Below are 25,503 nucleotides of genomic sequence, written 5' to 3'. Positions count from 1 at the left end.
AGTAAATCATCTACAGAGTCTGACATTTTGGTTGAGTTCTGAGAGAGTGCTTGCTCAAAGAGAGCACATGTGTTGTCTTTTATGACACTCCTACCCATAGTCGTTGAGCTGTTCTAAATGTGAGGAGACATAGAAACATCAGAGAAAACACAAAAATGATCAGATAAGGCCAGGTCAACAACAGTAGTAGAAACAGTAAGACCCTTTGTGATGACGAGGTCAAGGGTATGACCACGAGAGTGGGTCGGCCCCTGTACATGTTGTACTAGGTTGAAGTTGTCAATAAGTGCAAGTAGTTCTTTGGCATAAATGTTATCAGTATTATCTACATGCAAGTTAAAATCCCCAGATATAATAAGACAATCAAACTCTAAGCAAATGACTGACAACAGTTCACCAAACTCTTCAAGAAAGACTTTGGCTGAATGTCTCGGAGGCCTATAAATAGTTAATAATAATATGTTAGGAGAGCATGTAACAAGTGCACATAAGTGTTCAAAGGACGTAAAATCACCAAGTGAGGATTGTTTACATTGAAAAGAGACTTTGAATATATTTGCGATCCCTCCACCTTTTCCCTGTCGGGTAACATTCATAAAATTAAAATTTGGGGGAGCTGCTTCAATAAGGGTGGTAGCACTATTTGCTTGATCCAGTCAAGTTTCAGTTAGAAGCAAAAAATCAAGATTGTGTTTGCAGATAAGATCATTAATTAAAAATGACTTGTTTAAAAGTGATCTAACGTTCAGAAGAGCTAGCTTTACAGAAAGTCTAGAAGTAATATCTGCTTGTGCACTCTGATGTTGTTTTAAAACAGGAAGGAGACTAGATTGGTTTACCCCCTGGGTTAAATGTGCTCTATGTTTTCTATTTCTTATCAACACAGGAATAGAGAATGGCATAGGCATATTGGGTCCCAGCTGGTTTTCAAAACTACACCCATTTGCAGGGACCCAGAGTACATCAAACAAGACTTTCTAAATGTTCCATTTGGTTTGAGGGTGAAAGGATTGGAGATGACATGTATCTTTTGGATGGTGAAAAAGATTTGTAGCCAGCTGAAAGTCCTGGGCGAACACAATTTTGATGAACTGGGTACACTGCTTGTCGCGACAGATTTGGGCTGGAAAAAGAGAGTGTAGCCATTGGGAGCAATTTTTTCATACTATTTGGGAAATCCATGTGGGTGGGAGATGGAGATGGCGCAGTGAAGTCAGAAGAGCGAGAAATTGGTGAGTTCTTTGTATGGCAGTTTGTCTCTGATTTTTGGCAGTCTGTCTTTGAATCTTGGCAGTCTGGCAGGTCAGATGTCTGTGTGTCCTTGATGACGACTTGCAAAGATGATTGTTTTGGCTTTGCAGAGGTATTGTTTTTTGTAACTGTCAGTCTGCGACATCTTATCAACTGTTTTCCTCAATGCTGGCTGAGAAAAGATTGCAAGTCTGTAATGGTCTACTAAGACTTTGGCTCCAATCCAGCTGAGTTCAGTGCTATTTGGCTTGTAGAATTCTCTGCGATTCCAGAAAAGGTTAAAATTGTCTATGAAGTTCATACCAAATGAAGAACAAGTTTTTCCAAGCCAGGTGTTAAGACTGAAGAGTCGAGAAAAAGCAAAACTTCCTCTCGCTGGGAGTGGGCCACTAATAAAAGATTGTATTCCAGTCTTATAGAGCTCAGAAAAAAGTTTTCTGAAATCATCTTGGACAAACAGCTGTTCTCTGAAAACATCATTTGTTCCCACATGCACAACAATACGTTTGATGGTTTTATGCTCGGACATGAGTTTCAAAATGCTGTCTTTGGTGTCAGAGATGGATGCATTTGGAAGGCAGCAAATAATCATCCCATGACCTTTTAATTGTCTTACAGTGGAATCACCAAGAACAAGGGTTGTGGGATCAGGTGGTGTTACGAGCTGCTTTTTGCCTCTTCCCACAGCTCTTCGATCTTGGTGCGATCTCTTTTTACGGTGTGTTTGTCCGCTTGAAAAATCCTCTTCCACATCCCTGAGGCATTCAAATTTGTTCTGAAGCCTTATGGGCTGTGGATTTTCCATAGGATTGTAAATCCTATTGTAATTTGTAGAAAGAGCTGGTGTTGAAGTAATTACTCTTCTGTTTTTATTTTTGGGCTTGCCACCCATCATTTGCCAGTTTTCTATACTCACATTTTGCCCAGCTTGATCGATGAATTCATCCACTCGATCTGCAATGCCATCGGTCTGTCGGAGTGCAATCTCTGCATTCTCAGCCACTGTTTCTGTACTCCTTTCCTGAGATATCGCTTTTAATTTGTCCGTCTTTGGCAGAGCATCAATCTTTGATTCCAGGATAGAAATCCTCTGTTCTAGTTCCATGCATTTTCTGCAGGATTTTTTGCCCCCTGGCATTTTGTTTTAAAAGCTAACTTATCTTATAAAGATGAAAAATAAAATGAAAAAATAGTGGAAATTAAATGAGAAAGTAAAGTATAGAAATAAAGATCAAGAAAGCAGGAGCAAAGCAAAGAAGCGTCCTACTCGCTTGAGTAGGAGGAGCAAAAAAAAAAAAAATACTATAAATATAACACAAGAACTAGTTATCACACAAGAACATTTTAATAGAAAAAAACAAACTTTCTATATTAAAAATATTGAAATTGTAACAAAAATAGATACAACTAAACAGTCAGATAAATAGATAAAGTTATAACAAGAACACAAGATTATTTTAATAGGAAAAAACAAACTATTAATGCAAAAAATATATATTATTATTAGAAAAATAGATACTAGACAAACAGATAAATAAATAAAATACACAAAAATAGAACAAACAAAATGACGATAGAATAAATTAAATGAACGTCCATGCAAAGTAGTTTTCCCACAATATTATCATTAATATCACACAACAACATTATAAAAAAACTATATACAAAACAATTTGAACTTTTAGGCAAACAGATAAAACTTGAATAAATAAAAGGCAAATGCTGTTTAGCCTACTTCTTGTCCTTGGGCAAAAGCTTTTTCATCTGAAACACAGTACAGAAAATGAACGACAGAAAGAACGGCTCCCCCAGCTCAAGACTCGAGAGTCACAACACTAGCGCAGATTGTGAGGGGCTCTCTCCGGAGGGCGAGGGTATTTAGAGACCGCCAGAATCCGTTGGCATACCCGGACGATGTTCTTCATGAACGATATAGATTCTCAGCTGAGGGAATTCATTACCTTTGCCAGCTGATCGAGGCAGACGTCTGCAATGTAACCCGCCGAAGCCAGGCCCTCACAATCGAGCAAATTATGTGCTTGTCATTGCGTTACTTTGCCAGTGGACAATATATGTATTCCATCGGTGATGCTGAAAACCTCAGTAAGAACACTGTATGTCGTATGATTCGCAAAGTGGCGCTTGCCCTAACCAAACTAATATCAAATTGTGTCTGTTTGCCTACTCTCCGAGACAATTGTGACTGACAGTTGATATGACTAACAAAATATACAGGTTTCCCAAGAGTAATAGGAGCCATTGACTGCACTCACATCCGAATCAGTGCACCCCTGGGAGAGCATGAGGGGGATTATGTGAATAGAAAATCCTTCCATAGCATCAACGTACAGGTAAAAGGTCTACTTCATATAGGCCCACATTCAAATAAGTCATGTCCATACCTCAAATCAACCTGTCAGTACTGGTCCCATTTTGCGTTAGGTGATGTCAATTTTTCAGGCAGTAACACAAAATAAAGAAAAGCCAAAATCACCACTCATTCCTACTGTATTTATTTATTCAAGTTCTCCCGTTCCTGAAAAGAAAAGACAGAAAAGCCAGCCAAATGAATGCTTGCTTGCACGCGCGCACGCACACACACACTTACCATTATGAATGATGTTTTTATATTTCATTTTCACCTGTTGCCAGGTGCGTTTGGCACTGCTGTTGCCTCTGAAATGCTCACAGGACATACACCAACTTAGTCAAAGGGACTGAACAGTCAGTCATCCTAATTCATGTGACTCTGTGCACATATCAGCTTAAGTAGGCTACTCCATGAATTTACCATACCAAATTTTATTCAGGATTTTTCGGACATTAAACAAGCTATATATGACTGGGGCCATGTCGAAGGACCATTTTCTGTGACTTGTGATTGATCATGAAGCTTTCTCTCATCCTATACTTCTGTTCTGGAACATGTAGAAGGGAGAATGTACTTACGCATTTACCCGATCGGCAATTCGTTGCCAACATGCTTGCCGCTCCTTATTGGCAGCCGCTGTGTTAGATTTTGCTCTTAATGTTGTTTTGAACTCCTCGTAGCTTTGCATTGACAGCGCATTCTTCCTCCGTGAAGTACGGCGACCGTGCCATTGTGAACAGTGGTGATTTGCGCTGATAACCTCCCCTTTAATGTGAACGCGCATTAACCCTGATTAGGTTAACACAGGTTCAACAAATCAACTTCATAACTGGCGTCGTAGTACCGTTTAACCCCAAACAAGATAACCAGGTTTTGTCAACCCCGGTTTAGCGGGGGAACCCTGGGTTACTTCTGGGTAGGTTGACCTCCGTTCGTAGTACAGGGCCCAGGACGTGAAATGCAGGCTAGATGGAATTCCCATCCCGGATCCGGATTAGCGCTGACCTGGGAGATAAGTAATCTCCGGAGTGGAAGTCCGGACGGAGCATGACAGTTTTGTCTAACTTGGGTTATCTTATTGCTTTTATTCTGTTATGTGTCTGTTGTATTTGCACTGAATGGAGCTACACTCCTAATTACGTTGTTGACAATAAAGCCATTTTGAGTCTCATTTTAATTCTGATTCTAATTCTGATTCAGTTGCCCCGAGCAACAGGCTCATTCATGTGAACACTGGTTTCTACGGAACTAAAGTGAGTACAACGAGTTTGTTTGGACTTCACACAACAGTGAAAAAGCAAACATGGACAAGTCGCCAGCTGCAAATAAAAGATTCGAGTTTAAAGCTGAAAAGATGAGGAAAGCGCTCTTTTTGACCGCGCCATATGTTTTTCCCATAATGTCCGTAAAGTGATCCTTCAGTGACACCTTTAGATGAATCACAAATTGCTCTGTACTCGCTGTAGAGGTTAGGTGTGCTGCGGATCCTAAACGATAAATACTATTACTAATAATAATAATCATAATTTCACACGTTGTGTAGTGCACTTCGTGTGGAATTTGGGATTCAATGCTGTAGTAACATTGTGGGAGAAATTTAAGGTTTAAAGTCTCACTTGTGCATTTTACTAACTCCCAGAGAGCTCATTAAAATATATGCCATCACCGCCTGAGTCATTTAGTTTGTTAAAGTAACTTTGCTTGTTTCATATAGGTAATGTGTGTTATTTGATTACTGTAGCCTCATCAATCCGGACTAGTTCAATATATCCAATACTGAAGTACGTTTCAGTTCGGGGGGGAATTGCCAAACCATTATTTCTCCCTCTGCGGCAGAAATAATATCATTTCAATAATATTATTAAAAATAATTCATATTTTTTTTCGCAGTCCAAATCCTGCGCTCTGATTGGCTGGCGAGTGGGTATGGACCCCGGTTACGGACCTCTGGTGACTCGCTCATTCAAAACAACAAACATAGTAGTATTTTTTGTCAACATTTATCTTTTTTTATAAGATTTATTTATAAGATTATCAAAAATTGTATAAAATTTTGCCAGCATTTCTCAGGAGAATAACATTAATTTTACATCATGGATAGCGACAAAGACAGCATTCACGGCAAAAGTGAGTTTTACTACCCTGAGGAAGAAGAAATAAAATTAAAGCCGCTAGCGGCCTTGACGGGCCCTCGCACGTGTGGTTCCGCAACCCAGGACATCCCGCCACCCAACAAAATAGTCACATGTCATATATTCATCAAATGTTCATCAGACAGGCCCATAACGGATAAAGAGTATCAGAATCAGAGTCATATTACAAGATATCGAGTTCAACATTCAGCAATATCCTACAGATATCAAATTCAGCATTCAGTAATATCTTGGCATATTATATGTTATAATATTTCAACATATTACAATATATCAAAAATCATTGTGCATTTTGTCTGCAACAAAATGACCAGTCTGCAGCTTCTCAACCCATTCAAGCAGCCTGTGATGCACTGTGCATTCTGACACTTTTCTATCATAGCCAGCATTAAAACTTTCAGCAATTTGTGCTACAGTAGCTCTTCTGTGGTTCACCAGTTGCCCTTCCTTGGACCACTTCCTGATAGATAATAATCACTGCATACCAAGAACACCTCCATGACCTACAATTTTGGAGAGATTTTGACCCAGCCATCTAGCCAGTGCAATTTGGCCCCTGTCAAAATGCTAAGATCCTTATGCTTGCCCATTTTTCTGTTTCCAACACATCAACCTTGAGAACTGACTGTTCACTTACTGTCTAATATATCCCAGGTGTCATTGTAACAATATAATCATTGTTGTTCACTTTACATCTCATCTCAGTGCCTTTATAGTTCACTGTTTTGAATCCCACAAAGGCAGTCATCCTCCATTAAAGGACCCGTTGTAGGAATTCAGTTTTATCTGCGCTTTTTGGATCCATCCACCTTCAGCCCACTTGAATACCCATCTATTCATCTTCCACTAAATGGCCTTAAGAGAGAGAAACCACAAGGCAATGATGTATATATCTCCCTTTCATGTATCTCCCTTTCACTCTCCCACTTCTCCATAAATTAATCACATAATCAAGGGGTGGGTGCTTCGGTTCTTATACAGACCTTCTAATAGAAACAGTCTTTGCTGCTGCTGTCCCTGCTTTAGCCTTTCCATGTAGGTACATGGAAAGACAGGAAGGTGAGCTCTCCCTGCCTCAAGGCTTTCCATGTAGGCATGCGGAAGGGCAGGGAGGTCCCTTAATCCAGCATTTCTCAACCATTTGGCTGCAGCCCATTAGTGGGCCGTGAAGCACCATCTAGGGGGCCACATTTTTTTTTCCAAGTTGAAGCTAAGTTTTAGGGTACAGTTGCTGGGTTGCATCTGGCGTCACACTCGCCTCATTAAGCTACGGTCACACTACAGCTTGCGATGCTTTGCGATGGGTTATCGATGAAAATGAGGCATTTTGGTGGCAATGCATGGCAGTAACGGCCACTCCGGAGAGTATGGCGAGGTATAGTCTATGTTGTTCATTCACAGTTAGTTGTTGCAGCTCCTCATATCGCTGAACAAGCCGATTCGCGATTTGCATGTGCGGCCGCAGTTAGGGCAGGCTGTTCCTCCTGGAAGAGTTGGTCTGCTTGGGGCTTGCTGCCTTGCTTTTCGGGCCTGTCTCTTTCGAACAGCATCGTCTATACGTTCGGATTCAAAGGTCTCGACTATTTTGGCTGTTGCCTGGCACCAGGAGGAGCGGTCTGAGGTGAGACTTTCAAAGTCATTTGGCTCGACTTTTCCTTTTTTGAGGTATAATTTCAGAGTGTCTTTGTATCTCTTCTTTTGACCTCCCTGAGAGCGAGTTCCCACCTCAAGCTCTCCAAAGAAGATTTGTTTCGGGAGACGTGTGTCATCCATTCTGGCACAGTGCCCTGCCCAGCGTAGCTGGTTCTTCATGACCATGGATTCAATGCTGGTACTCTTTGCTTCTTCCAGCACGCTGACATTTGTCCGATAGTCTTTCCAGGAGATCCCAAGAATTCTTCATAGGGAGCGTTGGTGAAATTGCTCCAGGGTTTTGAGGTGTCTGCATGGCAATGCATGGCAATATACAGGTGAACTAAAAGTCATGGTCACACAATAGGTGAACACTTGACTGTCACGCCTTTGCACACTTGAGCCTGGTGCAGCTTGAGCGGCCGCGTGCACTCACGGAGCACGTTGTGAACACACTTGGGACCCAGTCATTATGGAGAATACCTGATACTGATTTGAGCGTAATCGCCATGCACAGACATGGAAGCTGTTTTCACAGAGGCTTTGCGAAGGATTATCATTATCACTGTCTCGTTTGTTTCTAGCCATGTTTATAACTGTTTTAAAATACTCTGCTTTCTGTTTTTCTTTTGAAAAAAAAAATGGTAAGATAGCTCTGGACACTTACAGTAATGCATTTATGCCTGAGGACTACAGTTGTCATGAACAGTTTTGCACTCAAGTTTCCATCAATGAATAGTTTATAACCTCAACAAAACAGACTTCATGTTAAAACTATAATGAAGTTCCATGGTTACACAGTTATACTGTGTGATTATATAGGACACAGTTATAGAAGTTAATTATTTATAATCATGCTATCTGTTATCACCCAGATGAGGATGGGTTCCCTTTTGAGTCTGGTTCCTCTCGAGGTTTCTTCCTCGCATCATCGCCATAGGCTTCCTCACTGGGGATAAATTAGGGATAAAATTAGCTCACGTTTAAAGTCTTTAATTTTCTGTAAAGCTGCTTTGCAACAGTGTCTGTTGTTAAAAGTGCTATACAAATAAACTTGACTTGACTTAAATATCACACCTGCTAATCAACACTCTTTCTGCACTTAGATCCATCTACTGCCATCTGTCTTGTAGTGTCCTGATCCCCAGCTCTTTAACCCAGCCACATATAAAAAGTTGTATGCCCTCCATGCTCTTCCAGATTTTCATCTGTTTATCCATGTAGAACTATGTCTGCAGCACCAGGTAGTTTGAGATGTTGGGGAAATCAATAGATGGATAATTTTCCAACTCGTAGGAAAAATCCTTCTTTGTTAGTGTGTAAGGATCTATCCCATTGAGTGGTTTCTATATCCACTTCTTTTGAGTGTACTTCTTGGTTTTAATAATTTGCTTGTTTTCTGTACACAAACATGACACTAAGTTCTTGTGTCAATGGACCAGACTCCACTTTTGGGTCATTAATCCCTTTTGACTGAGAATGCCCTGCATGCATGTTTTTATGTTGGCTTCTGAAACATCCATGCAGTTTTAATAAATATGTACAATTTTAAATACCTACAATTAAAAACAGTCCATTTGTATTGCATTTATTTAATTCCTGGGCTCCCATCTGTAACAGGGAGTGATGTTGCATCCCATTAAAACACATTACAATAGATTATTAGATCCTAATATAATAGATAAGCCAAGATAATTGGGGATCTTTTTTAATGGGCCCTGACTTGTTACAAGTATGAATACTGTACCGGTAGGTGGACCTTGAGGCAGAAAAGGTTGAGAACCCCTGCCTTAATCAATTCTATTTCCATGTTCAATTGCCATTTCAATTAATTCACTACTTCTCCATATTTTTAAAACATTAAAAACTGATAGGGATAAGGAAGGCACATCAATTTTACAATACAGCCCCACTCTGTATAATTTTATAAGACCAGTTTATTGTAGATTTTATAGCTTGTGTTTCAGTGCAAATTAAGGCAGGTTTCTTTATTTTCTTTGAAATGCTGTCATGTCTTAAAACCCTCTACAGGACTTTAAAGAAGAACCTCAGACCACTCGAAAAATCCCACATGTGGAAGCCAGTGAGCATCGGGAAAATAATGTGTACAGGAAGCCTAGACAACAGCTCACGCAGAACAAGAGCTTAGATCCGTCTTTGACATGGAAGATCCTCGGCATGACATCCCCTCAGAAGTGAGTGACAGTCCCCACTGTATTTATTTATTTATTTATTTATTTCTTCCTGTCTGTCTGTCTATTTGCCTTTCTTTCTTTCTTTCTTTCTTTCTTTCTTTCTTTCTTTCTTTCTTTCTTTCTTTCTTTCTTTCTTCCATCCATCCATCCATCCATCCATCTCGTGACATTCATACTTATTGACATCCTCTGTGTGTGTGTGTGTGTGTGTGTGTGTGTGTGTGTGTGTGTAACAGGAGTCTAGGTGGAGGAACAGGAACTGAAGGCTTTAGTGTGAGCTCCTCTGAGAGTGAGGATGATGAACAGACTGAGAGACAAGGGGAGAACCTCACTGACGTTCCCTCTGAGTACTGGCACATTCAGAAACTAGTCAAATACCTACGTAGTGGATGTTCATTATGTCTAACTATTACAAATATTTTAAGTTCGTTTCTTAGACAAGGATATTTTTTAATCTTGTTACCTTGTTGACAGTTTCGGCGAGAATCTCCCGCCTTCTTCAGAAACAGTCACCAGATGTCGAGTGGTGACGTGCCTTATCAGCTGATGTTGCGTGCAGGAGGCATGAACGTCCCGCCCAATTTGACAGGTAGTCCACGCCTCCTGCTGTCAGGTCGCTCCTCCAGGACGGCGCTCCAGGTGTGCGACAGTGCATACGCTCCCTCGTCCCGGTTCATCGTCCTCTGCGCCCGCTTGCGTATCTCCACTGCCTCTAAAATCCAACGCTGGAATCTATTTTCTTCAGCGCGAATGACTCTGGCCTCTTCCCAATTCATTATGTGATTTTGCCGTTTGCAGTGGTCTGAAATGGCTGATTTTAGGTTTTCTTGGTTTGCTTTTTCTTTTTCGGATCTTGTGAGTCTTCTTGTTGTTTCTTTTTCACATTCTAATTGGTGTTCTTTCCTTCGAGTATGGAAGCATCTGCCCGTTTCACCAATATAGACTTTATTACATGAACGGCAAGGGATTTCATAGATGACGTTGCATTTATTGTCCAGTTGTATTTTGTCTTTGGGGTGAACTAGCAGCTGTCGGAGGTTCTTGTATGGTTTGACCGGGGTGTTGATGTGGTATTTCCTCATGGATCGTTGGATGCATTCTGTGACTCCTTTTATGTATGGTAGTGTGACAAAGCCTCGGTTTGTTTTTTCGGTGTTTTTTTTTCTTGTTGTTTATTTTCTTTTATTTGTGTCTGTAATTTCCCTTTCCGAATTGCCCACGGTGGATATTGGCAGTTTTTTAATGCCTGTTGGATGTGTTGTTCCTCCTCCTGTCTGTCTTTCTCCTCCGTAATGTTCTGTGCTCGGTCGTATAGTGTTCTGATTACTGACATTTTGTGTGCGATGGGATGTTCAGATGTCCAGAGAAGATATTGGTCGGTGTGTGTAGGTTTTCTGTATGTTGTAATTCTAATGTTCCCTTCTTCTGTGTGGTGCAGGAGGCGGGACGTTCACGCCTCCTGCACGCAACATCAGCTGATAAGGCACGTCACCACTCGACATCTGGTGACTGTTTCTGAAGAAGGCGGGAGATTCTCGCCGAAACTGTCAACAAGGTAACAAGATTAAAATATATCCTTGTCTAAGAAACGAACTTAAAATATTAGTCAAATACCTCAAGGTGTATACACACACACACACCTCCTTTAAAGCAAATTTAATGTCTGTAAACCACACTCTTTTCCTTGTACAAAGCAACAATCATTATGTTGCTTGACCATGTGTTTTCGAACCATACCTGATCCAAAAGGCCATAAAGTGATGGAAAATCAATAAGATCAGCCGATTTTCACGGAATCTGCCGAGAGTGATCCGGAAGGTCCAAAAGGGGTGTGTGATGTCGCACGTGTAACAAAGATCCTGGTATCAATTTCGTTCATGTGCACAGCAGTGGTTAGACCAGTCTTGATATGGAATCACGTTTTGGAGAGAATTTTGACAGTGATTGGGATTCTTATATGTCGGATGAAGGGGCAGAAGGTTATCAAGGATATTCGAGAGAAAATGGTTATCTTTTCAAGCCCCCAAGATGAGAAACTGCCAGTTCGCTCAGTTCACAACAGTCCCACTCACCGCCAATAGTGCACCACCAGCCAGAGAGAACTGGAAAAACAGATTGGTTTGTGGATTTTTATTCTAAGCTGGCCACTGCAAAATATAGGGAAAATATTTATCTGGACAGTACCTCGATAAATGCAGAAATATAATCTTTAAAAAGTACATTTAATCAGTGTAATTACTAAAAGAAAAAATGAAGTGGGCGATAATAGGGGAATCAACAAACTGTCCAAATGTCAGATCAAATGTCATTTATTAAACAAGTGTTGCCAGGCAAAACAAACCTCGCCTGGTAGCACTTATGATGAATATGAAGGAAGATATTGTGAAAAAAAATTGGTACCCTATGGGTACATGTGGCTACTGCTTATAAATAAAATTGTTTTCTGATACCATGTCCATACAGTAAATATAGCATATATATTTACTCTATGAGGCAGTAGCCACGAAAAATGAAGCGTAATCCAAAAATGAACAATTTAAAAATCACAGAAGTAAAATATACCAAGTGTCTGTACTTTATATTATTCTACTCTTACCTCTTACAGTTTTCGAAACTGAAACCTCCGAACCAAGGCTGACATACACACACTGTCGCCATGACTGAAACTCTTATTTCCCGGAAATGGCCCGGTGCTAGAGCTCAGTGGAACGCACTTTGCCTCTGTAATAAGCATAAACATGTCTGAAAGCGATTTCTTTAGTCCATTTATTTCGAATGGTGAACCGAATTGTATACACTCACCAGCTATTTTAATCAGAACACGTGTATGCGCATGTGCAGTGCGCAACTGTTACACTCTTACAGCACAATGACATAGTGGCTAGCACCTCTATATGAGGAAGTAGCCACAACAAAAATGATTTTGACCTTTCTGGTGACCTTGACTGGATGACCCTCAAAACGTTGGAGGTTCTATTTGAGATCAATGTCCATCTATCCTGAAAGTTTCATGAAGATTGGTCGAGCTGTTTTCCTGTATATCATTAACAAAGAAACCAGACCGAAAACAATACCTTGCCCCCTGGTGGACTCTATCCCGGGTGAGGTAATAAATGGGTTTCTTTTTCTCATCTCATCTCATTATCTGTAGCCGCTTTATCCTGTTCTACAGGGTCGCAGGCAAGCTGGAGCCTATCCCAGCTGACTACGGGCGAAAGGCGGGGTACACCCTGGACAAGTCGCCAGGTCATCACAGGGCTGACACATAGACACAGACAACCATTCACACTCACATTCACACCTACGGTCAATTTAGAGTCACCAGTTAACCTAACCTGCATGTCTTTGGACTGTGGGGGAAACCGGAGCACCCGGAGGAAACCCACGCGGACACGGGGAGAACATGCAAACTCCACACAGAAAGGCCCTCGCCGGCCCCGGGGCTCGAACCCGGACCTTCTTGCTGTGAGGCGACAGCGCTAACCACTACACCACCGTGCCGCCCGGGTTTCTTTTTTGTTCCAGTAATTCCTATGTGGTCGTTCTAGTGGTGATGAACACTTTACGAATCAGATTTATTATTAGTAGGTGACACGAAATCTGCCCGCTTTGTTTGCACAAACCTCACCCACTGTCACTTTATATTAGTGTCATTTCTTGGAAATTCGTGAACTGAATGCCCTGTTGTATATGGATTTGAACATCCAAACAGCACAGCGCTTTCCCATTGTTATTTTTGTAAGATTCCAACAATAATATTGAATTTCAATGAGTAAATAAGCATAGAGTCATATGAATGGAAATTACCTAGATAACCGGGGTTCCACGTGTGACGTAATGCAAGATTAGCCCTGAGGCAAGGCTGCCTTTTTCTGGCATCTGGATGCTGCAATTTATCAATAGTTTTGTGCTTGATAATAAAATAACAAAGAATTTATATTATTTTCCCCTTGCTTTATTAATCCATTTTGGTTGTTACTAATGATGTGTATTCATTTTAAAGCATTACAATACAGCATTACATACACTTTAACCCGGTAAAATAACAAACCCAGTTCACTTCATCATGTGAAAAAGCCCATGTAAAGGCTTGAGTGCCGTGAGCTGATTGTCATCTCATCTCATTATCTCTAGCCGCTTTATCCTTCTACAGGGTCGCAGGCAAGCTGGAGCCTATCCCAGCTGACTACGGGCGAAAGGCGGGGTACACCCTGGACAAGTCGCCAGGTCATCACAGGGCTGACACATAGACACAGACAACCATTCACACTCACATTCACACCTATGGTCAATTTAGAGTCACCAGTTAACCTAACCTGCATGTCTTTGGACTTGTGGGGGAAACCGGAGCACCCGGAGGAAACCCACGCGGACACGGGGAGAACATGCAAACTCCACACAGAAAGGCCCTCGCCAGCCCCGGGGCTCGAACCCAGGACCTTCTTGCTGTGAGGCGACAGCGCTAACCACTACACCACCGTGCCGCCTGAGCTGATTGTATGTGACATATTTCCTTTTAAAACAAGAAGTCAGGAAGGGAGCATTGAAGTTACTCTCATTACTCAACAAGTTCTTATGTCACTTGCAGTTTGTCTCTTGTGGGCGTGGTCTGTTTAGCTCTTAGTGAACACTGCAGTGTACAGTTGGGTCAAGGAATTCACTGGAGTGTTTACATCTGTCACTTTACCACATCATATCTCATTTGAAGAAACTTCAAAATCAAATATGTCACCATTCTAAGAATCTCAAATGATTGCCTTTCTCTTGCTCATGTCAATGTAGGCCAGTGGATCCAGTAAAGTGACCCGTAAAGAACCTGTTTGTAAGGGCTTTGGAAATGTAACATCATAAATAACTACAATAACGTGAAGGACCTCCATTGCACTTTAAGACTTAAAAAAAAAAAAACCTTAAAATTCCAAACAAGGCAACTGTTAAAAATACAAGACAAACCCAGAGAACAAAAACGGAGGATTTAGCGTGGCATGCAGGCAAAGGGCAAAGCGCTAACACCAACAAGACCTCACAAAGAAATGGAGAGACCATTTATGTGTGTGTGTGTGTATATATATATATATATATACACACAGCCTAATTACAAACAAGACTTGGGTGAAGCTAACAAGATACGGGTGCAAAGTATTACAGACTCTAACAGCAAGCCGGAGCACAGTGCAGCAGCCATGTTTTATTACACTGTGCACTGTCTCGTGCTGAGAAGTGATTCATTTTGCCCTGCGTCATGCGTATTTTACGCAATTTTAAAATAAATGATGCAGATGTTTTGCTTGTGGTGCGTATTTTTGACGCAAGGTCACACTCGGAACATCCTCGAGTTACTTCTCTTCATTCAGGATATAGAGCGAAGGGATGTAGCTCGAGGTTGTTCCGAGTGGCAAGGTCCTAACGACGCTATATTTTTCTCGTTCAACGTGACTGAACTGTTATTATAATGCTTCATTTATCGACTACTATAGTCTTTTTTACTTGGCGGGCCTACATTTAGCTTCGTTTAATTCCGTCAGCAACGTGTCGGCAGTTTCATTGGCTGGAAAGCTTCGGCATATGCAAATCCTTTCCAGCCTCGATTTGAAGCAAGTGAAAATAGCTCTCTCATACTAATCGATAAAATTTATGTTTGCCAAAGCATTTCTTTGCGGTAATAAAAGATCGATCTAAATTTGTTTCTACTTACCAAACATATGAATAGCGCCTATCAAATGGGAAATTCAGTTAAAGTTTTGCTATGGTATTCAGTAAAAAGGTTTAGAAATTTAGGAAATATGAATTAATAGTAGAAAAATTCATTGGATGATAAAAAAAGACTGACCAATCGAGATCGAGTTAACAGAAACACTAGGCGGAAGTAGCATCGGTCAACGATAAGGAGTGTTTACATTAACAACGCTACTGCAGTACATTTGAAAACGCATTTAATGTGAAAATCATGCCAAATAAACGCATGAAAGTGCAAAGCAAATTGATTTCTTTGTGGGGTCCGGGAGCAAGTACGTCAAGCACAGACTCGAGTACGATTGACGATGATACAGCGGGCAAGACTGAAACAGAGAGTGAGAGTGAAACTCAAAGTGATGCTGGGAAACCTGGGGTAACAAAGTTGAAAATAAAACGTAAATTCAACAGGAAATGGATGGCAACCTACACGTGGCTCAGGTATGAAAGTGATGAGATGGGGGGATATATGGACTGTCACCTGTGCACTGATAACAACAAGCGAAATGCAGAAACAGACTAACCATTGAAAAGCAACATCACTTGATGAACATAAAAACAAGCATCCTTACTAAGTCAGACATGATTGAGATGAGTCTGGATCACTTGAAAAAAAAAACAAGCAAAGAAGAATTTTCTCAGTGAAGAAATGTTACAGTAGCTAAACCATAAACATGATAAATGTCATTATTAATTGTGAAAAAGTTAATCTTGTCTGATGTCACAAAAGTCAAGTGCCAAAGATATTGACAGTTTTTTTTTTTATGTTTTATTTGAATTCTATTCAAAACAGCCATAATAACTATTCTGTTTAATTCCATACTTTTTTCTTTTTTTTATTCTGAAATTTTTTGTTATTGTTTGCTTAGATGAATAGCTCACACAATTGTTCACATGTTGGAATTAAATGATTTAAGTGTGAACAATGATAACTATTGTGTTTTTTGTTTTCAAAGTGTGTATTGTAATTTTGACTCACTTTGGAAATTTTTGACTCACTGATTTAATATGTGGTGAGTCAGTTTGACTCATAGTCATTAGGAGCAAAATGAATCACTGGCTGAGTCAGGATTTTTGTCCATATTGAGGTGCTGAGAATGACCTCATTGTGCCTGCGTGTTTAGTGTGTACAGATATTCCTGACAGGAAAGAGTAAAAAAAAAAGCCTACCCACATCACTTCTCCAATCCCAATTCCAAAAAAAAGTTGGGACACTGTATAATCACATTAAGGGTTTAAACTGAAGCTGTATCATTTTAAGAAAAACAATTAGGCAATTTTGAATTTGATGGCAGCAACATGTCTCAAAAAAGTTGGGACAAGGCCAAGTTTACTACTGTGTAGCATCCCCTCTTCTTTTAACAACAGTCCGTAAATGTCTGGGAACTAAGGAGACCAATTGCTGGAGTTTTGGGACAGGAATGTTGTCCCATTCTTGCCTGGTATAGGGTTCCGGCTGCTCAACAGTCCTGGGTCGTCTTTGTCGTATTTTTAATTTCATGATGCACCAAATGTTTTCAATTGGTGAAAGGTCTGGTCTGCGGGCAGGCCACTTCAGCACCCTTACTCTTCTACTAGGTCAAGGTCTCAAGGTCAAGGCTTTTTTTATTTGTCATTTCAACCATATACTGTTGGTACAGTACACAGTTAAAATGAAATAACATTTCTCTAGGACCATGGTGCTACATTAACCATCACAGGACTACAATCTACAATACTACATAAAGGGCAAGAGTGCAACAAGAGAAACACTGCAGACAATAAACTACACAAACAACATAAAGTGCAGACACAAAGTGCAGAGTTGAGTGTGAATATTGAGGTAGTATATGAAAAGGGAATAAATAAATAAATGTAAACCTTGTAAATGTGAAATACATTGTAAAGTAATAGTATTATTGTCCACTGTGCAAAGATTGCAGTGTGAGTGGTGTGTTCAAAAGTCAGTGTGTATCAGTCCAGTTCCTCAGAGTTGGAGTCCGATGGCATATGGAAAGAAACTGTTACAGAGCCTGGCTGTGAAGGCCCAAATGCTTTGGTACCGTTTTCCAGATGGCAGGAGAGTGAAGAGATTGTGTGAAGGGTATGTAGGGTTGGCCACAATGCTCGTAGCTTTCTGGATGCAGTGTGTGGTGTAAATGTCCATGATGGAGGGAAGAGAGACTCCAATGATCATCTCCGCTGTCCTCACAATCCACTGTAGGGTCTTGCAATCTGAGACAGTGCCATTCCCAAACCAGACTGTGATGCAGCTGCTCAGAATGCTCTCAATAGTCCCTCTGTAGAATATAGTGAGGGTGGGTGATGGGAGATGGGTTTTCATCAGCCTCTGGAAGTAGAGATGCTGCTGGGCTTTCTTGGCTATGGAGCTCTTGTTGAGGGACCAGGTGAGGTTCTCTGCCAGATGAACACCAAGGAATTTAGTGTTCTTGACATTCTCCATGAGTGAGCTGTCAGTGTACACTGGGGAGTGGTCACTCTGTGTTCTTCTGAAGTCAACAACCATCTCTTTTGTTTTGTCCACATTCAGACACAGGTTGTTGACTCTGCACCAGTCCAATAGCCGTTGCACCTCCTCTCTGTATACTGACTCATTGTTCTTACTGATGAGACCAACCGCAATTGTGTCATTAGCAAACTTCATGTGGTTCGAGCTGTGAGTTGCTGCACAGTTGTGAGTCAACAGAGTGAACAGCAGTGGACTGAGCACACAGCCCTGGGGGGGGCGGGGGGCCAGTGCTCAGTATGGTAGTGCTGAAAGTTCTGCTCCCAATTCGGATTGACTGAGGTCTCTCAGTCAGGAAATCCAGAATCCAGTTGAAGAGGTAGGTGTTCAGGCCCAGCAGGCTCTGCTTTCCAGTTAGCTGCTGAGGGATGATTGTGTTGAATGCTGAACTGAAGTCTATGAACAGCATTCAAACATATGTGTCCTTCTTGTCCAGGTGGCTAAGGAGTTTGCATGTTCTCCCCGTGTCTGCGTGGGCTTCCTCCAGGTGCTCCGGTTTCCCCCACAGTCCAAACCTGTATATACCTTTCAGCATTGATGGTGCCTTTCCAGATGTGCAAGCTGTCCATGCCACAGGCACTAATGCACCGTCATACCATCAGAGATGTAGGCTTTTGAACCGAACGCTGATAACAAGGCAGATGGTTCCTCTCCTTTTTAGTCTGGAGGACGGGCGGCATCCATGGTTTCCAAAAAGAATTTCAAATTTCAGTTCATCTGACCACAGAGGTTTTCCACTTTGCCTCAGTCCATTTTAAATGAGCTTTGGCCCAGAGAAGATGGTGGCATTTCTGGATCATGTTCACATATGGCTTCTTCTTTTGCATGATAGAGCTTGAACCTGCATTTGTGGATGGCACAGAGAACTGTGTTCACATAAAGTGATTTCTGGAAGTGTTCCTGAGCCCATGCAGTGATTTCCATTGGAGAATCATGCCTGCTTTTAATGCAGTACCGCCTGAGGGCCCAAAGATCATGGGCATCCAATATTGATTTTTGGCCTTGTTCCTTGTGCACAGAGGTTTCTCCAGATTTTTGGAATCTTTTGATTATGTTATGTTCTGTAGATGATGAGATATTCAAAGTCTTTGCAATTTTACATTGAGGAGCATCCCAACTTTTTTGGAATTGGAGTTGTCGTTTTATAGCTTATTTTATACCACACCTTTGTGTTGTTGAATTCTCAATTCTGATTGGTCAGTAATTTTCCATTACAGTAGCACAGACAGTAGTGCAGCTATGAATCACAGGCTTCTATCAATACCCTTGGTCTATATTAATACATTGTCATTTTAAATAATATAGTTACAGCTCGGTTAAAAAATCGTTAACATGATTAAGTTTTTGGGGCGGCACGGTGGTGTAGTGGTTAGCACCATCACCTCACAGCAAGAAGGTCCGGGTTCGAGCCCCGTGGCCGGCGAGGGCCTTTCTGTGTGGAGTTTGCATGTTCTCCCTGTGTCTGTGTGGGTTTCCTCCGGGTGCTCCGGTTTCCCCCACAGTCCAAAGACATGCAGGTTAGGTTAACTGGTGACTCTAAATTGACTGTAGGTGTGAATGGTTGTCTGTGTCTATGTGTCAGCCCTGTGATGACCTGTCGACTTGTCCAGGGTGTACCCCACCTTTTGCCCGTAGTCAGCTGGGATAGGCTCCAGCTTGCCTGCGACCCTGTAGAACAGGATAAAGCAGCTAGAGATAATGAGATGAGATGATCAAGTTTTCTGTAAGGAGAAGTGTGTTTATTTACCATTGATGGAAGGAGTCTCTAGTTTTGGCACTTTGTAACATTCAGAGGTAAAGAAAACAACTGTTTATAGCTGCTATCATGTAAGAAAGAATAGGAACTAACTTGTTTTAAGGACTTACTACAATAAGCATGTAACGATATACCATACATACAGTATGCTGAAAATCTATGCTAAGTGTACTTCATGGGCTGTGTACTGATTCACTCGACAGAGAATGTTTATACAGGTTTTACAAGTATCACACAATAGAATAAATCAGTATTATTAGAAATAGATGAATTTGTGACTTATATAAATGAGTTAATATTTGACTTTGAATCTGAATATTTGAACAATAACTGACTTTTTTTTTTTGTGTGTGTGTGCTTATGGCGTACAGGTGCATGGCATCCTTATATAAAGAGTCAGACTGGTCCACCAAACTGGCCGCTGTGAAGGAGAATATCATTAAAAGGCTTGATGGGCCTGCAGTAAGCTGGTCGGATGCTTGGAAAAAACTGAACAAATACTATGACCAGAATGACAACTTCCGGGTGCTCCGGTTTCCCCCACAGTCCAAAGACATGCAGGTTAGGTTAACTGGTGACTCTAAATTGACCGTAGGTGCAAATGTGAGTGTGAATGGTTGTCTGTGTCTATGTGTCAGCCCTGTGATGACCTGGCGACTTGTCCAGGGTGTACCCCGCCTTTCGCCCGTAGTCAGCTGGGATAGGCTCCAGCTTGCCTGCGACCCTGTAGAAGGAAAAAGCGGCTCGAGATAATGAGATGAGATGAATACCAGCCTGTACTTTTGTTAAGTACAGTATATGCTTCACACTTATGACACTGGTTTGAAAACACACTACAAATGATACTGTGCCCAGATTTTCTGTGAGATGCTAATTAATATTCACAACTAAAATTAATCTGTGAGTCAATATAAATTGTGCATATTTTAATGTGTAGATTGATGAAAACACTGTAAGCGGTCAGAGAGAGAGAGAATCACAGCAAAGACCCGTATCCCATCTACACTGTGATTGACAAGCAGTGCAAAAAGAAGAAACTGAACCGAGGTTTGTGCAGATGCAGGGGCGATTCTAGCATCTGATCTTTGGGGGTGCTTAGCCCCCAGAGCTGACAGAGGCACCTGGCTTGAACGACAGTGTTTCCATGTTTATTCCGCATTTAGACTAGACTTAACTAGACAAGAAGACTAGACTAGACAAGACTAGACTTATGTAATGTTTTAACAGAAGCTGACCCAATAAACTATGATATCTACACATTTACAACCACTGACACAAATATTTACGTTATATTTTTAACTAAACAAGACCTACTACTGCATTTGTAATGTTGAAGCTATTCATTTTGAACAGTGGTAATTGTTAATTAATGTGTTATTGTGTAATAAGTGTGTATTATTATGATTTTACATTAGTTTATATTTTTTGTTATATTTGTTATATTTTGGTAGTGTTCTTTTGATAGTCATTTGTTTAATTGTTTGCTTCGTGCATGTACGTTTCACACTCACTGTCCCCCCAGACAATGACCAGGGTTTGGATTTGTGAATGATAAGCAAACGTAAACGCTATGTTACATTAAATAAAATTGACTAACACACGGTGGTCTAGCACCGTAGCACGTGTACAGCTCTGCACAAAAGTATCTTGATATGGATGATAAATGTCGTTTTTATCATTCTGTTCATAGACCAGGGAACATCAATATTGCATTATGCATATTATTGTGTTGTGTTTAACAATTGTAACTCCAGTCCGTACCTTCACATCTCACTATGCCAGTAATACTCAGGTGCTACTTCGAGTTCCTCATCAGCGTGGAATCCAGTTAAAAAAAATACCATGTCGTAGCAAGCACTCGCACGGACAGGCAACCCAATCAGAGGGGACGCAAGGAGGAGAGGTATTTTACTGGTCATAGAACTATCACGTAACAGGTGAATTCAAGAACACACACACGCCCGCGCACACATTCATTGCGCAGTGCGCAAGGGCACTTATTTCTGAAAATTACGTCCAAAATCAGTGTTTTTGAGGGTGCTGAGCTAGGGGGTGCTGAGCTCGTTTTTGGGGGTGCTTGAGCACCCCCAAAAATAGGCTAAACACGCCCCTGTGCAGATGTCTGGTTTGAGGTTGCGCCTCATGAAGCTGGCTACTCCCTCACTGGTGCGTTTGTGGACTCTGTCTATTTTGGGAGTCGGTTTGAAGGACGTTTAGTGAAAAAACAACCTGAGATTGACATGCTGTATCTGCAAGGTATCTGTCATTTCCAGACAACAGAGACTCCAATAACAGTCCATTGTTATCACAACACGATATACTATATCCTCAGAATGATTATTTCTCAGTAGTAATTTGCCTCCAAATACCTTAAAATCTAGCGTAGATTTTTTTTCTTTTTTATTTGACTCTAATCCACTTTTCACTGGTTTGATACAGTGAAATGTATTTTAGAGTCACAGAAAAGGAGTTTTAAGTTAACACATAAGTGAAGCCTATGGCCGAAAGTTTAGAGACATTGAACTGTGACTGAAAGGATGCTGGATTGATTCCCTGGACCAGCAGGAAACATCCTGTTTGAGGATGATGATAGTATTATTTAATAATACTTAGTATTATTTACTATTAACTGCTCCCTGGGTGTTATTGCTGTCCACTGCTCCTTGATCACTACAGCATGGGTTAAATGCAGAGGATGACATTTGCAGTGGTGATCTGCTCATTATGGTGTACAAAAAATCAGTACTTTTTTATTGAAATGTTTTTGCCAGTGTTTCTCTCTGTATATTTGGAACAGACTAAATTCAGACATGAAGATCCACACACAACACATGAAAAATACCAAGCAAGTAAAAAAAAATAAAAATCCTCTCGAGTAAACTACAGACCTGTGCTACTGACCATTATCTCTTCCTCCAGTTGTTTTTACTCACATTAATATTCATAAATGCACGGTCAACTCTTAATGCACTCCCGTGTCCATTTCCCCTCAAATCTAAGAGAACCAACAGCACAGAGGCTGATGTAAACTAACACATAATGAAAAGAGAGAACTGAATCTCATCTCATCATCTCTAGTCACTTTATCCTGTTCTGCAGGGTCGCAGGCAAGCTGGAGCCTATCCCAGCTGACTACGGGCGAAAGGCGGGGTACACCCTGGACAAGTCGCCAGGTCATCACAGGGCTGACACATACACAGACAACCACTCACATTCACACCTATGGTCAATTTAGAGTCACCAGTTAACCTACTAACCTGCATGTCTTTGGACTGTGGGGGAAACCAGAGCACCCGGAGGAAACCCTCACAGACAACATACAAACTCCGCACAGAAAGGCCCTCGCCGGCCACGGGGCTTGAACCCGGACCTTCTTGCTGTGAGGCGACAGCGCCAACCACTACACCACCGTGCCACCAGAGAACTGAATAGAAAATAAATTTATTTTAGCCTGTTGTCAGTTTCTGACCAAAAAAAAAAGGTAATAAAATCATGTCTGTGAAGGTTCTCTGTTTTCTTCAGGTTCTTCATAAGGTCCTATGCAGGGTCTTAAAAAAAATATTTGATCAATCATTCCCTCCTGTTAAATGTTAACCAATGGCAGTTAGAAGTTTTCATGATAATTTATTTTTATTATTCACTAATCTTTTTTTTTCTTACCCCTACCTACAGGTTTGACAAGATGGTATGGACTTCTTTATCGTAAATGAAAAAGCTCTTCCAAACTGATGCATGGTAAAAATGGAGTCATGGACATTACTCCCTGCTTCCCCAAACCGTTCCTTTCTTAAGCCACTTCTGTATGACAGCTTCTTTCCATTCAATGAGTCTGACTCAGATGATTGTCCTCGAAACATCTCTCATGATGCCTTTGATCAGACAAGCTCTGTGGTTATCACCTTTTGTGTACTTTGTGGTGTGTGCTGTTGGACTCTGTGGCAATGCACTGGTCATGTATGTAATCCTTTGGTACGCTAAGATGAAGACTGTCACCAACATCTATATCCTTAATCTGGCTGTTGCTGATGTCCTGTGCATGCTTAGCTTGCCCTTTATTGCAATTCTGCTAGCATTGATTCACTGGCCTTTTGGTGCTGCCATTTGCCGAATTGTCCTTACCATGGACTCGTTAAACCAGTTCACCAGCATTTTCTTCCTGACTGTGATGAGCATTGACCGGTATCTTGCAGTGGTACATCCAATCAAGTCCACTAAATGGCGCAAGCCACGAGTAGCCAAAACTATCAGCCTTGCAATGTGGGGGGTATCACTGCTGGTTAATTTGCCCATTATGATTTTTAGTGGTCTGAACACTAATAAGAATGAAGCATGGATGTGTACTATGCTGTGGCCAGAACCTCAAAATACCTACGAAACTGCGTTCATCTTCTGTACATTTCTCTTGGGCTTCTTTCTGCCACTTATTGTTATTTGCCTGTGCTACCTGTTCATTGTGATCAAGATGAAGTCCTCAGGTGTGAGGGTTTGCTCCAGCAAGCGAAAGCACTCTGAGCGCAAAGTGACCCGCATGGTATCCATTGTGGTGGTTGTGTTTGTGCTCTGCTGGCTACCGTTCTACATGTTTAATGTAGCATCTGTAACTGGCACACTCATCCCTACACCAGTGCTGAAAAGCACCTTTGATTTCGTCGTGGTACTGGGATATGCTAACAGCTGTGCCAACCCCATTCTCTATGCATTTTTGTCGGATAATTTCAAGAAGAGTTTCCAAAATGTTCTGTGCCTCAGGAGAGTGGGCGGCCTGGATGAAATTGAACATAGTGACAGCTGGCTGGACAGGACACGGATGGTCAATGACATCATCACAGAGACTCAAAATGCTGCCCTGCTTAATGGTGATCTGCAGACAAGCATCTAGGAATGGTCAGGAGATCTGGAGTTACACCCAAATGATAACCATGACTACTATAAAGGATAGAAGATCACAATACTTCAGTCTCAGAAATTTCACCGTACTTGATTTCGAGAGACCCAATAAAATGTACAGGAATGGTTAACCCATAAGTAACATGTTTAAATCTGTTCAAATGCCCAAAATCCATTTACAATATTGACTATGAAGAGGGATGATATTCAGTTTGAAAAGGACTACTACTCTTTTTTTCTGAACATATTTGTGAACATATTTTGATGAGACCTGAATGTTCTAGGTCTCAGAGAAGTGATGAGTTTAGGTTGTGAGACTGATTTTTAAATTACAATCATGAAGATACATTTAGAATACCATTCAACCACTGTAGATAACCACATTTGTATGTATTGTGTTTCTGTGCAAAACATCCATAACTGTTACTGTTTATTCATATCTATTGCTGAAAAAAGGTCATTATTCTCATAAGGTAACCAGAAATTAGCTTTAAATGGGCACAATTTTGGCTGACAAAAACTCTTAGTTATGATGTTAATACTTCACGATAGAAGGAACACCAAAGAGACAGAAGTCTAAAATCAAGAATAATGTTGTTGAAACATATGTAATATGTTTCATAATTACACATGTAATCTTAATAATGTGTAATAAACCTGAATAATAAAATGAAAAATCTATTACTCTTCTCAGCTCATTATAACGTTCTCCCTGTGTCTGCATGGGTTTCCTCAGGGTTTCCCCCACACTGTAAAAAAAATCCGTTGTTTTTACGGAAAAACACTGGCAGCTGTGGTTGCCAGAATAATCCTGTTAAAAATACAGTGAAATGTAAACATTACAGAATAACTTGTACATTTCACTGGGAATCCATGTACAATTAATGATAACAATGTAAATTTTACAGGTATTCAATGTACAATAATCAATACATAACTGTTAATTTTACGGATATTCATTGTACAATAAACAATGATTCAAAATGGTTACAAGGAATGATCTAGTAGACAGATATTTT

General features: G+C 40.9%; 1 pseudogene; it reads left to right on the top strand.

The window, feature by feature from the left end:
* The window catches only part of LOC132898098 (somatostatin receptor type 2-like), a 37,819-nt pseudogene extending 12,684 nt beyond the window's left edge, over positions 1 to 25,135 (top strand).
* The last annotated feature ends 368 nt before the right edge of the window (positions 25,136 to 25,503 follow it).

The sequence above is a fragment of the Neoarius graeffei genome, chromosome 14, assembly GCF_027579695.1.
Source record: "Neoarius graeffei isolate fNeoGra1 chromosome 14, fNeoGra1.pri, whole genome shotgun sequence".
Classification (NCBI taxonomy): domain Eukaryota; kingdom Metazoa; phylum Chordata; class Actinopteri; order Siluriformes; family Ariidae; genus Neoarius; species Neoarius graeffei.
The sequence above is the reverse complement of the archived record's forward strand: the minus strand, read 5'-3'. Positions and strand labels throughout refer to the sequence as shown.